Genomic DNA, 15,609 nt, shown 5'->3' on the forward strand with positions numbered 1-15,609 from the left:
ACTCTTGCTGGCTGTTCTAAAAGTTTTCTTTCCCCCCAAGCCTTTCTTCGTGCATTCCCCGCAGTGAGTACTCGCTTTTCCCTTCCAATGAGGGTCATTAGGACCGCATGAATATGTACAGACACAGGAAGGTTCCAGGATGCTCTCGGGGCATTTGGCTCATAACTTTCAATTTAATCAATCAACTCAGTAGTATAGTAAAGGCATTACAATAACCCCACTCCCTGATCACAGACAATAGCTCTAGTGCAGGGCTATCTGTGTTGAGAGTCCTTGTTATCTTTGTCCCTTTTTGTGTTCCCTCATCCTGCATTTAACTGAGCTGAGGCATAGCTGCAAGTATTTATTTCTCTGTGCTTCTGCTTTGTTTCCAATCCCAAAGCAGTAGAGTGCTTGCAAATTGAGAGGGATGCTTGCCAGGGCTGGAGTGCCTGGCACCAACCTTTGCAGAAACCCCGTTTGTGCTTATAAATATCTGGTCTTTCTTGGAATAAACAATTCTTCAGGGCGTATTTCTCAACTCATTGTTTGGAAAACTTGAGTCCACGAATGCCATTAGCTTCAGCAGAGTTTTGTGCACAAGTTTCTGGGTAACCATAAGGAAGGCTATTGCTAATGGTCCTTGTGTGCCCACCCTCAATTTTATAAGGCTGTGTGTGTTGTGTGTGTGTGTGTATGTATAGAATGGTTTCATGCAGAAGGAATGTTACATCTGTCTTTCTTTTTTTGCCCCTTCTTTTCTTTTCTGTCACAGTGTCTTACTATGTAGCCCAGCCTGGCCTAGAACTCTATATAGACCAGGCTGGCTTAGAACTCTCATAGAGCCACTTGCCTGTGCCTCCTGAGCACTGAGATTAAAGGCACATGCCACTATAAGTTTCTTATTAAAACTTACATTTCTTGAAATCAGTCTTAAGGATTGGGAAGCAGTCTTAAAAGAAATACTTAAAGAAAACTGCTGGGTTGAGGTCAAACTTCAGAGTCAATCCTGTCCTTTCTTCCCCTTTGGGAAACTGGTAGCGTTAGACTTACATGATGATGGATCCATGACTGGCCAATGAGTTCCATCTCTCTCCTGCCCACATTGAAATCACTGCAGAACAGGTGGCCTTTTAAGCAACATGAATGAGACGCAGCAATCATATGTTCAGAAAACTGCCAGGCAGTAGGAATAAATGGCAAGAGAGTGTCAGCACATTAATATACTTTTCTCAGTAGAAATAGGATTCATGCTTGAGAGACAAAATAATTTTACACAAGACAGAATTTTGGGTGGTCCGTCCCAAACGGGCATATCGTATTTAAAAAAGGGTGTCCTTAAAAAATTTTCCATGTTTGAGCTTCTAGGAGGAAGATGGAGGAAGAAAGAGGCCCCAGCCTTTCTGATTCCAAGACCCACTCGAATGCCAAGAAAATAGTTGGAAGCAAAGGTTTCAGAAGTAATCACCAGATGTGGTGGATTAAATGAGAATGGCCCTCATGGGCTCAGATGTTTGACTACTTGATCCCCAGTTGGTGGCACTGTTTGGGTAGGTTTAGGAGGTGTGGCCTTGTTAGAAGAAGTGTGTCACTAAAGTTTCAAAGCCACATGTCATTTCTAGTTCATGTTTTCTGCTTTCTTTTTACAGTTCAACATGTGAGCCTCTCGCTTCTGCTCCAGCTGTCACGCCTACTGCATGCTGCCATGCTTTACCACCATGATGAACTCTTATTCTCTGGAACTATAAGCTCAAATAAACCCTTCCTTTTTATAAGTCTTGGTTGTGGTGTTTTATTACAGCAATAGAAATGCAGCTAATACAGCGTATCATCAAGAGAAAGTCAAGGGAGAGTGAGTAACAGAGAACACAAAACCACGGAAAGTGTTTGGCAATATGAGAGAAGGAAGATACATTGAGAACCTAGCATAAGGTAGGGTAGGTACATGATGTAGAATTTCAATAAACCATGGATGAAATAAGGATCAAAACATGAACAGGAAAACTTACAAGGTGGGTAGCAAATATATAAGAAAGACATTCTGCTCATTTTAGAAAAGGTTATTATAGGAGGAAGGGGTAAAAACCAGTAAGCAAGGGTACAGGTCAGACACATGATTAAGTACCATCAGCAACTGAGTTGATAAAGAGAAAATGAAATAGGCAAAATGTGCAGAGTATAAAGGAAAATGAAAAGACAGAAATGGAGGATGGGTGTTTCGGGAGAAGCAAGTGTTCCTAAAGCAAGAGAAAGCACAAACTGAGTACACTGTTCACAGAAAACCAGTGTCTTATTGTGGAGTTAATGAGCAAATGGCAAAGGACAAAAGGAGAAAGAAATAAAAATAAAAGACCAACTAGAAGAAAAATGTCACTGTTAATAAAATAGATGGAGGTATGAATAGAACCCTGAGATTCAGCTAACATAGCTGGGATAAAAAACAAATCATGAAACATTTTAGCTGCAAAAGAAAAACATATATCCTACAAGGAGCAAAGCTGCAGATTCCTTGTAAGGAATCTGGTCATAAATGAGCGAAGACCATGCTTCTTCATTAAGATAGAAAATCACACACAAAGCATACAGTAAAAAGCTGCAAGGAATACCTAAGGCTAATTATCTTTCTAGTTTCATCTCTGTCAAAATTTTGGTTGTTGTTGGAGGGTAAGTGCATAAAAGTATATTTAATAATGAAAATGTAAAATCTGATGTGAAGCTTCACAGCTTCAGAATGGCTCTTCTAATTATACAGAGGTTCATTGAGATGTGTAGACTTTGGGTCTGGTCAATTTTGCTGTGTGATGTTATTTTCATTTGCAAGTTCTTTATAATAAAGTTTTAATAAAAACGGATTTGGATTTTAACTCAGTTATTTTCTAAGTGAAAATATTTTTACAAATGCTCAGTTGTAAGAAATAAAAGCACTCACTAATGAATAAGCACTGCTTACTAGTTTCCTCTGAAAATAACAGGTCTTAAAAGAGCAAAGATAATGCTGTTAAAGACGGCAAGAAATCCTGAATTAATAAGTATTTATTGACGAGATAAATAATTAAAACTAATAACAGAACTATTGTTTGGAAATGGAATTTCCTGTTAAGAACTGTCAGAATAAAAACAGATTTTTTAATCTAACAAACCAAGCACCAAATTAAATCAATGTAGATTTGAAGTGGGAAGAGCTGAGAAAATTAACCTCAAAAGTTTTTCATAAAGTGAATCAAAGATACTATTTAATAAGCAGAGAGTATATAGAAAAAAACAGAAATGAAATCCTTGCTTACTTTTACTTGTTAATATTTACTTTATTTCCTGCATACCTGTGTGTTATGTACCATGTATAGGTAAGTGCCGTGGGAGCCAGAAGAGGACATCAGATTCCCTGGCACCAAGTTTTGGATGGTCGTGAACTACTGTGCTGTGGGATTGGGAACTAAGCCCACATCCTCTGCAAGAGCAACAAGTGCTCTTCACTGCTGAGCCAACTCTCAAGCCTTCTGCTTTTTAAATTAACCAATTAACCAGTTAATTAATTAGTGTTTGCAGAGCTGAGGATTGACCCCACTGTCTCGTGCATGCAGGGCAAGTACTCTACCACTGAGCTACATTCCAAACCTTTTCTTTCTTCTTTCTTTCTTTCTTTCTTTCTTTCTTTCTTTCTTTCTTTCTTTCTTTCTTTCTTTCTTTCTTTCTTTCTCTCTCTCTCTCTCTCTCTCTCTCTCTCTCTCCCTCTCTCTCTCCTTTCTTTCTTCCTCTTTTCTTTTTTTCTTGAGACAGGGTTTCTCTGTGTAGCCTTGGCTATCCTGGACTCACTTTGTAGATCAGGCTGCATTCAAACTCACAGAGATCCTCCTGCCTCTGCTGGGATTACAGGCTTACGCTAGTGAGCCAAGCTCTCTCTCTTTTTTTCTTCATGAGTTTATGCATTTAATCACTTTACAGCCTGACTGTAGACCCCTCCCCTCTCTCTTCCCAGTCCCACCCTCACATTCCCCCTCTCCTTCTCCTCAAAGAAGGGTACCGACCCACAAGGACACCAGGAGAAAACCTACAGAGGAAACTAACATAGGTCCGTGGGGCTCACAGAGACTGAACCAACAACCAAAGGGCACGCATGGGCTGGACCTAAGCCTCCTACACATGTGGAGCAGACACACAGCTTGTTCTTCATGTGGGTCTCCTAACAATTGGATCAGGGGCTGTCTCTGACCCCTGTTGCCTGCCTTTGGACCCCTTTCTCACAACTGGGCTGCCTTATTGGCCCCAGTCCATTTCTTACAAATTGATAGCTAATTAGCTGGGGGGGGGGGGAGGGAGGAAGATGACTGATGAGAATTAAACATGCAAAATCCAAGCCAAACAAATGCACTGCCTTTGTAATACCAAAGAAAGTCTAAAACATTCATCCAGAACATGGAAAGTAGACTAGCAGAGCAGAACTTGGAGAAGACTGGATAACTTTAAGTGCAAATATTTGAGAGGCAAAACAAAGCAGAACAGACAAAAGACAAGTCCTTATAATAGGGTGAACTCAGTAATTTTCTAGATCTTAAAACCTTAGAAAGTCTAAGATTACTAAAAACGGAAAGCCAAGATAAATCAGAAAAGAGGAAAACCAAGCGAGACTGTAGGCAGGATACACTTTATGGCACAAGCTATTACAACAAGATAATTTGTTAGTTATGCACAGGCTAGAGTTAATGAGAACACAATATTACATCCACAGGGCCTACAGAACACAGAACTAAATAGAAAGTAACCATGTAAAACACAGAAATCAATATATATGCAATATTAAAACAATACCCCACTATCAGAATAGCAGAATGGAGAGGAAATGGTAGAGGTTTGAAACCTAACCAATTATACTGAAATACAGCAGAAAGGGCAGATATTTTCCAAAATTAGAGTGTTTAAGCTGGCATTTTATTGCAGGTTTCTTAACAAGATGAGGGATTAATATTTTCTCCCTGCTCTCTAGATTCTATCCTGGGAAACCTTATAAATGAAGGAAAAAGCAAGAGCCAAGGAACCAATAGAGACATTGAGGTTCCGGGAGGTGGTCCTGAGCTAGATGCTGCAGAGCAGAAGCAAAGGAGTGCTTAGACAGCAGTGACACGATGCCTGGGCCTCCCTTTCCTGGCTTCAGCTCATCCTCTTTCCTTAAGCAGATACCACCCAGCAGATTCCACCAGCAGAGAGAGGCAAGGCTCCTGCAGGGTAACTGGAGCCCAGGCAGGTGCTGCTAGTGATCAGGAAGCAAGCAGCTCATGAAGCAGCTCTGTAGCAGCAGATGGGCCAAAAATTCAACCTAAGCACAGGAGGAGGTGTCAACAACCCACAGCAGAAAGAAGCAGAGGGGGGCTGGAGAGACAGTTCTGCAGTCAGGAGCACCTACTGCTCTGTCAGAGGACGCAGCACTGGTCCTCAGCACTCAAACCAGGCAGCCTACTCCAGTTTCTAGGGATTAGATGCTTTCTGGGGCATCTCTGAGGGCACCTGCATGCAGGTGGCGCACATATCCGCATGTGCGTGCACACACACACATACACACACAGAGAGAGAGAGAGAGAGAGAGAGAGAGAGAGAGAGAGAGAGAGAAAGTGAGAGGGGGGAGAGAGAGCAAAAGAACCAAACACAAATTAGCTACTGACACACAGAACTCGTTCTGAAGACGCACAGCCTCAATCTAGTCAAATGGAAACATCAATGACCCCAAACAGAAAGATAGTCTTCACAATAACTTCTGGGCACTCTTCTAAAACGTTCATGGCAGTAAAATCAAGAAAGCCTGAGAAAGCGTTCCATATGAAGGCCGATAAGAGATGCATGACAAGTAACTTCAGTGTAAAATACCGGATTAGATTCTGGGTGAAAAAATTCCTCTTCTTTGCCACAGAGCTGTCTGTGCAATGTGGTAGCCAATATTTACACATGGCTATGGTGTGGTTAAAGTATGGCAAGTCTGAATGCAAAACAGGTGCTGAGCGCTGCGTAAAGAATGAAATATCTGTCTGTAATGAAATTTCAGGCTAATTATATGCCAACATGACATGATTTGGGGTACTGGTTTCAATAAAATAAAACATTAAGTTTAAACTTATCGGGGCTAGAGAGATGGCTCAGCAGTTAAGAGCACTTGCTGTTCTTGCTGAGGACCCAGCTTCAATTTCCAGCATCTACATGGTGGTTCACGCCCACCTGCAACTCCATTTCCAGGGGATCTGAGACCTTCTAGCCTTGGAGCCCACCAGGCATGCGCGTGGAACACCGTCATCCGTACAGGTAAAACATTCACACATACAAAATGAAATAAATCTAAAAAAAAAAAAAATTGTACTGCTTCTCTTTACTTTTTAAACACAACTTTTTAGAACATTTAAAATCACCCACGTTACTGACATAGACAGCTTGTATTGTATGATATTATGTGGTATCTGTGAAGAAGACGGTAGAGGTATGATTGATATAATTTAAACTATGCATCTAGATTAGACCACAGTGTTTTATCAGTGTGCAGTAATTTTATACAAGAATGTCTTTCTTAGAAAGCACATATTAAAGTACTTAGGAGGAGAGGAGCAGACACATGCCTGCCTTCCTCTTATATGCAGAAGTTGTGGCTCTCTTCTTAGACAAATGACTCTAGGAAGTATCAAGTTGACAGTTAAAGCTAAGTAGGGCAGAGGCTCAGAGAGAAAAATAAGAGGAGATGGAGTGTGTGACAACAACCATTTCTTAGGATTAAAGGAAGAGGCAAAAGCAAGATCTCATGTGAAAAGGACTTGCTAAGTAGGGAACTATTTTTAAAAAAATCTAGTGGTATTCATAGGAAGATGAAGAAGAACATCAAAGAGTCAGACAGACAGGAAGAAGAAATCTTGAAAAGCTAAGGGAAAGGCTGCCTGCCTTTTAGCAAGTTTACATTTAGCAAGAAACAAAAATCAGCTTGACATGACTTTCTAGATGGTGGGATGTAAGGATGCAATGCTTAATAGTAGAAAAGAAATGCTTTTGAACCTTCAGCCCTATGTCACTTAAGTGTGAGAATGTAACAAAATATTGCCGGGAATGTTGAACCTTGAGGCTTGCCTTACAAAGACGGGCTGGAAAATGTCCTTGCAGAAAGTACCCAAGTAAGAAAAGAGAATAGGGCAAGAGGTGACATTACTTTAGAAAAGTTTATGGTTGTTTAGAAACACAAAGACTAAAGACTGAAAAAAGAAATTAAAGTGATGGGGAAATAAAATTCTAGAAATCAATCAATTAAAGTATGTGTTTGGGTAGAAAGAAAGTTAAGAGTTAAGGAATATGAGGGTGCGCAAAAGTTCAGGGGACAGTGATGATATCAACATGTTTGTGACATTAACATAAGTATGTGCCTTACATAGAAGGCAGTCATTGTGAGGAAAAAAAGAGAATCAACTTTTGGTTGTTGTTGTTTTGAGACAGGGTTCCAAGTAGCCCAGACTGCTTCGGATTTGCTTTGAAGCTGAGCTGACTTTGGACCCCTCATGTTCCTCACTTAGCCCCCAAGTGCTAGGATCACATGCCTGTGCCACTATACTTGGATTGGTTAGCTTTTAAACCAGAAGAAGAATAGAGAAGAATAAGAAGAATAAGAATAAGAAGAAGAAGAAGAAGAAGAAGAAGAAGGACATATAACTAAGAGAAGAAAAAAGTATAAAATTAAAAAAGGAACAGAAAGATAGGAAAGAAAGAAAGATAAGTTCAAAAAGATAGGATCAGAACACATAACTATGAAAATAAAAGAAAAAAATTAGCATCACCACTCATAATAATGGTGCCATAAAAGGAATGAGATCAAAAGCAAATAGTTTAAGAGGAACCTGACCTGGACCAGTGATGCTGTGCGCTGTGTGGGGAAGAGCACATCCCTTGGTGCCCAGTGCCAAGGAGGAAGAAGAAATAAAGCTTACTAAGGCAAACATGCACTGGGTTAATAAATAAACAAACAGTAAATACAGCAAAGCAGGAGCCATGTAGCAAATACTCATTGATCAAAACAAAATAAACAAAACCAAGAACAATAATACAAATAAAAAAAATCTCCAACCTCTCAGAAAACTTAAAATACTCCACTAATTGACATCTATGTCCAGAAGATAAAATGCACAAAAACATTTTACCAAAAGAACAACAAACATAAGAAGTTTGTAGTAAGATCTCTGGGAAGGGCTCAGAGATCAACTAAGAGGAAAATTCACAGCCTCAAATGTGTTAATAATTAATAAAAACAAAAATACAGGAAGGAGGGAAGTCAGAGCATAAAGTAAACAATATGGAAATTTACCAACAGAACAAAAGAACCATCCAAACAGCATAGAAGATAATAGGATGCATAAAAGCAGATGTATGCAAATTAGGAGAGAGATAAGAGTGCCATTATTTAAGTAGCTAATAAAGTTTATTAGACCAATTTGCATTTTTCTACACATAGGCATCCAGTTAGATCAGCACCATTTGTTGAAGATGTTATCTTTTTTCCATTGTATGGTTTTGCATCTTTGTCAAAAATTAGGTGTCTATAGGTGTGTGGGTTTATTTCTGGGTCTTCTATTTGATTCTGTTGATCCCTATGTCAGTACCATGCAGTTTTTATTACTGTTGCTTTGTAGTACAGCTTGAGTTCAGGGATGAAATGCCTCCAGAAGATCTTTTATTGTAGAGGATTGTTTTGGCAATTCTGGGTTTCTTGTTATTCCATATGAAGTTGAGAATTTTTCTTTCAAGATCTGTGAAGAATTGTGTTGGTAATTTGACGGGAAGTGCATTGAATCTGTAGATTGCTTTTGGTAAGATGGCCATTTTTTTACTATGTTAATCCTGCCAAGTCACGAGCATGGGAGATCTTTCCATTTTCTGATATCTTCTTCTATTTCTTTCTTCAGAGACTTGAAGTTTTTTTCATACAAGTCTTTGACTTGCTTGGTTAGAGTTACACCAAGATACTTTATGTTATTTGTGGCTATTGTGAAGGGTGTTTTCCCCCCTAATTTCTTTCTCAGCCTACCTCATTCAGAAAGGCAAATGGGATAGATATCAGAAGATGGAGAGAACAGGGAATAGGACAGGAGCCTACCAGAGAGGGCCTCTGGAAGGCTTTTTCCAGCAGGGTATCAAAGCAGATGCTGAGACTCATGGCCAAACTTTAAGTAGAGTGCAGGGAATCTTATGAAAGAAAGGGGAGATAGAAAGACCTGGAGGGGACAGGAGCTCTACAAAGAGAGCAACAGAACCAAAAAAATTGGGTCCAGGGATCTTTTATGAAACTGATACTCCAACCAAGGATAATGCATGGAGATAACCTAGAACCCCTGCACAGATGTATCCCATGGCAGCTCAGTGTCCAAGTGGGTTCCCTAGTATTGGGAACAGGGGCTGTCTCTGACATGAACTCAGTGACTGGCTCTTTGAGCACCTCACCCTGAGGAGAAAACAGCTTTAACAGGCCACAGAGGAAGACAATGCAGCCAGTCCTGAGACTTGATAGGCTAGGTTCACATGAAAAGGGAGGAGCACTTTCCATATCAGTGGACTCGGGGAGGGGTAGGGGAGGAGAAGAAGGAGGAGGGTCAGATTGGGAGGGGAAGAAGGAGGGTGTAACATCTGGGACACAAAGTGAATTAATTGTAATTAATAAAAAAGTCAAAATCATAACACTCTGAAATATTGAATTGAATCAGCTGGTCAATAGTCTTCAAGACCACTTGTCCTTTTTTTATTTAAGTATATAAATGTGTTCACACAATTTTTTAAATCTTTTACAGAAAGAATGTGTTATGGAATATATTTCTATGTCACTAAAATGATGGCAGCCTGAAAAAAAAAGCATATTAGATACGGGCAATCTAGATTAGTCAGGAAATAAAGGAGGAAGATTTCCTACTCTATCATAGTTGTCTGATAAGGACTGTGAAACCTGTGCACGAGTGATTGTTAAGCAAAGAAGTAAAATTCTAAAACCGGACACAAAAGAACCCATTTATACCAACAACCAATGAAAAAAATTGGAGAAGAATTTATGGAATAATCACTAAGTGTATGTGGGTGACTCTTTTCGACTACCAATGTCTTTCTTTTTCTGTGTTTCTTTTTATTTATTTTTTTCTCTCATACATGCTGACCACAATCCTCTCTCTACTTCCTCCAGTTCCTACCTTGAGCTTCCTCTTTCCCCAGACTCACTGCTCCTCCATTTCCCTTCAGAAAAGAACAGGCCTACCAGAGATATGAAGTCTAACATGGCATAACAGGATGCAATAAAATTAGGCCAAACTCTCATATCAAGGCTGGACAAGGCAATACAGTAGGAGGAAAAGGGTCCTAAGAGCAGGCAAAAGAGTCACAAAGCTCCCCCGCCACTTATACTGTTAGGTGTCCCACAAGAATGCCAATCACAGCATATCTGTAGAGGACCTAGCACAGACCTGTGCAGGCTCTGTGAGCCCCCATGAGCACTGATTAGTCAGTTCTGTAGGCCATGTTCTCCTGGTGTCCTCAACCTCTCTGTCCCACAATCCTTCTTTCCCATCTTCCTTGGGGTTTCCTAAGTTCTGCCTAATGTTTGTCTATGAGTTTCTGCATCTGCTAACTATCAGTTTCTAATAGACACGGGTAGCAGAAGGAGAAAGACAAACATGGGATATACTCACTTATATAGACCTATAAGATATGATAAACATAATGAAATCTATACACCTAAAAAAGATAATCAATTGAGCGGACATGGGGTAAGATGATCAATCCTCATTTAGAAAGACAGATGGGATGTGCATTGAATGTATGACAGGAGTCTACTGAGCGCATCTGAAAGACTCTAACTAGCAGTGTTTTCAAAGCAAAGACTCATGACCAAACCTTTGGCAGAGTACAGGGAATCATAAGAAAGAAGGGGAGTTAGTCTGATGGGGAAAGGATAGGAGCTCCACAAGGACCAAATATATCTGGGCACAGGGTCTTTTCTGAGACTGACATTCAACCAAGGACCATGTATGGACATAACCTAGAACCTCCACTCAGATGTAGCCTGTGGTAGCTCAGTAACCAATTGGTTTCCCAAAGTGAGGGGAACAGGGACTATTTCTAACAGGAACTCGATGACTGGCTCTTTGGTCTCCCCACCCCCGAAGGGAGGAGCAGTCCTGTTAGGCCACAGAGGAGGGCTTTGCAGCCAGTCCTGAAGATACCTGATAAAACAGGATCAGATGAATGGGGAGGAGGTCCCCCCCATCAGTGGACTTGGAAAGGGGCACGGTGGAGATGAGGGAGGGAGGGAGGGAGGGACTGGGAGGGAATGAGGGATCGGGACACGGCTGGGATACAGAGTTAATAAAATGTAACTGATAAAAAAAAAAAAAAAAAGACACGGTAGGTAACAACAAGTTGATTTGAGGCTAACAGCAAATAAGGAGATTGAAAACCTAGAACTTACAAGTTGAAGGTGGTACTGGTAGACTTTTATTAAATTATTTACATGTTTTTTTTTTTTTGTTTTGTTTTGTTTTTAATTCCAGTGCTTTCTTTGTTTTCAGGAGTCCTGACATCAGATTAGTGGTCAATAAAAAATAGTGAGGTCTTGCCTGAAGTAAGACAAGGTTGGGACTTGTAACTATGAGAGAAAATTAATCATAGAATTATGACTCAATGAGTTGGACATGAGGTAGAAACTTTGTACATAACTACATGAACAAAAAGATAAAAAAATACTAAGGGTCACCAAGTTAACATTAGTTTGGTAGGTTTTTTCGTGGAGTTGAACATAATTATCTTAAGCAAGTGACCCAATGGAGAAGATGGCTGAATGTCACTGTAAAATTAACTTCAAATATATAGAATTTATTTGTCAGTGGCTATATTAATATTTTAACCAGTGTGTCATCAAATTAAAAACTGGTTTATGAGAAATAGTCTTCAGTCTTTATTTGCCAAACACTATTAGCTGATGTTATGTCCAAAGTGGAGGACGTTATGCATCATGGCTAGTCTAGGGGGAATGACAAGCTCTTTATCAGATAGAAGTATTTGTCAAGAAACCCAGGATTTCCACAGAGCTAGCAATTAAAGAGCCTTAGCATCTTGTAGGAAGCTCCCAACTCTGTGAAGACTGGGCACAAGTCCAGCCCCCAAGACATCCTCATGGGCCTGGTCACCTTGTCTGGGAAGCAGTACCTCCCACAGTTCCCACAGTTGGGGGCAGCAGTCTGGCAATGCCTAGGACAGACACCATGGAGCCTGTAGTGGACTTTATGACTAGTGCTCAAGCTCAACAAACCTGACCATGCTCTCTCTGGCTTCTAAGCCTGGCTGTGTGCAGAGTATCAGGGGGTTGGGCACAGCATTTAGTATGAATTAACTTCATACTGGAAGTTGCTTTGGACCTTAGATGTGTGACTGTAGAGGACAGATGAGTGATCATATCACAACAGCCCCCAAGGAAAGGCAAAAGAAAATCATTTGGATCTAATCTTTGGTTTTGGTTCAGCTAGTCTCCCACTATTGATTGCTTCATGATGGACCCCCCAGGGAAGGAAAAGGAGAATTATCTGCTTTGAGCTTTGATTTTGGTTCAGATCTTCTCTGGCCATCTGAGCTTGTAATGCCACTTTTTTTTTTTTTTTTTTTTTTTTTTTTTAATGTGTCAAGACTTTTTCACTTACAGAATTAAGCGGTAAAAACTTACATGGTCTAACCTTAAAATGTAGCAAAAGCTTTTTGATTGGGAGTATTTTGAAAGAATTCTACAATCTCCAGATGTTCAGAGATGGTGACATTACCGGAGAGGAAGAAAGCCAGAAGCTATTTGGTCTGCTCTCTGGCCTCTGTCTCTGTTTCACCATATATAGGCCCTCCCAGAGAGAGGAGTGCAGACTTTGCCCATGGAAAAGCAGCATTTGGAAGAAACACCTACAGACATGGTTCACTATAGCTGAAGATGTGTGGTGCTGTTCATTCCCCCACGTAGCATTCACTATAATTCTTCCTCAAAGGGGATTTACTCAAAGACACCGGAGAGTTGATCACCAAGTTTGTTTTCTTACGCCACTGCGGAGGTTATCAACCTGTGTCCCACATACTCCTGAGAACCCTGAGATCCTTTCAGGGGACCCGAGAGATTAAGACTATTTCATAACAAAGAAGATAGTAGTGTGTTGACACTGGCACTGAAGATGGACCAAGGCTTGTATTAGTGGCTGATATCTTCCTTAGGGCCACACAGTCACAGCAGACAACAAAGGACTCGATTTCACATCAGTGTCCTTCATGTAACAGAAAAATGAGTCATTTGAAGTTTCTTCTGATAAAAACACACCTTATTATTCAGAGTGACTAATTGGGGAATGTGAAAAGCAATATAAAATGCAAAGCAGTTCTGCACTAAAGTCTGGTGCACTCTGATTGTCCTCAGTAAAAGCACTTAGTGATTCTTTGGGGCGCAAGTCAGACTAGCCACTTTGCACATTCATAAAACATCATTTTTACTTGAAAGAACAAATGACAGGCAAATTACGGTTATTCAGACTTGGGAATTTGGCAGACATTTTTCTCAAAAAAAAATGAAGCAAGTCTGTCACTTCAAGGAAAACAACTGACAGTATCTGTTGCTGATAATAAAATTTGAGTTTTCAAGCAAAAATCAGAATCTTGGAAAACTAGTAGCTGTTACTGTGAACTTGATAGCTTCCCAGTTTCCCATTGCTTTCCTGATAGGCTCTGTCCTCCTGGGAATGGATATGATTTGGACTTGTTTAATGTGAAGTCTCGGCATTTGGATGATCTGCGATTCTCAACAAGCTGGTACTTTCCAAATGGTCAGCATCAGGGCTGCACACCCATGCATTTGTAAAAGATCCATCCAAAGATGAAGGTAAGCAGTGAGTTTTAGTTACAGAGTATAAGCCTATTGGCACAACCTCATGACCCACACTGTAACTGAATTTAACAAAACTCTACTATTTGTAGACTTTGAGGTAGGTAGTCTGTGGTACAGTAGCAAAGATTATCTGTAAGTATCAGCAAAGATTATGAAAACACTGTTTTAAAATTATTTTCATGTATATGTATGTGTGTATGCTTGATCATCTGTATGTGTACCACACACGTGCAGGTGCCAGCAGAGGCCAGAAAAAGGTGTCAGATCCCCAGGAACTGGAATTACAAGTTGCTGTAAGCTGTGCCTTGTAGGTGCATAGAATCAAACCCAGGTCCTTGGTGAGAATGGCAAGTGACCTTAACCACTGCACAATCTCTCCAATAACCCCAAACATGCTTATTTTTTCTAGTTACACATGTATGGACTAGTTTCTTTGCGTACTTCTATCAAAAAATGTAAACCAATAGGTTGGATGCAGAAACAAAAGCAAGTGACGGTCCATGAGCTTTCTACTAATCCAGACACTATAGAGACTGGTAAAAATTTGAAACAATGACACCCTTTTCACAATTATTTTCTTTGGATAACACAGTCATTCTCATAAAAGATATTATATGTTTTTTATGTTAGTATGTGATAAATTTATTAAACATGCAATGTGTTTATTATTACCGTATGTTACTTAAAATTTAATAAGTAATAAGTTTCTCAGCTTTCATTGTTTCTAAGGTAAACTCTGAGAGATTTATCAAAAGTATATTGATGCTCTCTGTGATTCTTAAGCATGTTAAAAGGATGCAGAGACTGAAGAGACCTAGAGCCACTGTCCCAAGATCCCTGCTCAGGAAGTGACATTTTGGATGACTAATTAAAAAGGGACAAGGGACTTGGCACTTGACAGTTTGTTGTCGGGAAGCTTGTCGGGCTGACAACAGGGCTGGTTATCAGGACAGAATTATGCCTGCAGCTTAGATTAGTAGAACCATCACTGACATTGGCCGTGTCTTCCCCAGTGGCTCCAGCCCTTCAAGTGTTCAAGTTCACCCGATGCCCTCCAAGGAAGGTCTGGAGTGTGCTCCCTGCTCAGTGTTAGCCATCATGACTCAACTAGATACTTGCCTCCCCGATGGTGGTAAGTGTGGTCCACAGTCACCATCTCAGGAGGGTACCAGGCACGTGCAGGGACAAAGACTCAATGATGAGCAAGTCATGGCTTTTATCCCAGAGGAGTTCCCAGTCTTGTGGGGAAGGAACTTTCCGAAGAAATAATTCCAGTACGGTGTGCTATTCTGTATTTGATGATGAAAGTTTTCCAACAGAAAAATCAGGTCACATCTTGGCTCTCTGATATGATGCCTGACAATGGGACAAACCCAGGAATCAGGGCCACACGTCTGCTGTATTTATCAAGCTCTCAACAGCACCACAGAAAGGCTGTGCAGGTTTGCATGTGGTTGGCCTCGGAGGCCCAGAAACAATGGCTTGGTGCTGTCCCCTTCCCATCTAAATTCTGGGGACGACAGCGACCAAATAGAAACAAGAAAAACTCCTTAGAATCATAGAGATGAGTAATAGCCCCTACCATTTATCTCTTCTCTTTGTGGGGACACTGTAGGACGTCCTCCCAACCCCCACCCCAGCATTCAGGTTCTAAGTGCTTCTCCCAGGCAGAGAGACTGTATTCACACAGGTCTCCCACCCAGCTGAGGCTAGAGCAGGCTGAATTCGGAGTCCAG

The 15,609-nt window shown here is 40.6% G+C and overlaps 1 protein-coding gene across 1 annotated transcript in view; it reads right to left on the reverse strand.

Annotated features, from left to right (window-relative positions):
• Spon1 (spondin 1) overlaps nt 1–15,609 on the reverse strand; it is a 273,526-nt gene that overhangs the window by 138,026 nt on the left and 119,891 nt on the right. The window lies entirely within an intron of this gene.

Source organism: Meriones unguiculatus, chromosome 14, assembly GCF_030254825.1.
Source record: "Meriones unguiculatus strain TT.TT164.6M chromosome 14, Bangor_MerUng_6.1, whole genome shotgun sequence".
Taxonomy (NCBI): Eukaryota; Metazoa; Chordata; class Mammalia; order Rodentia; family Muridae; genus Meriones; species Meriones unguiculatus.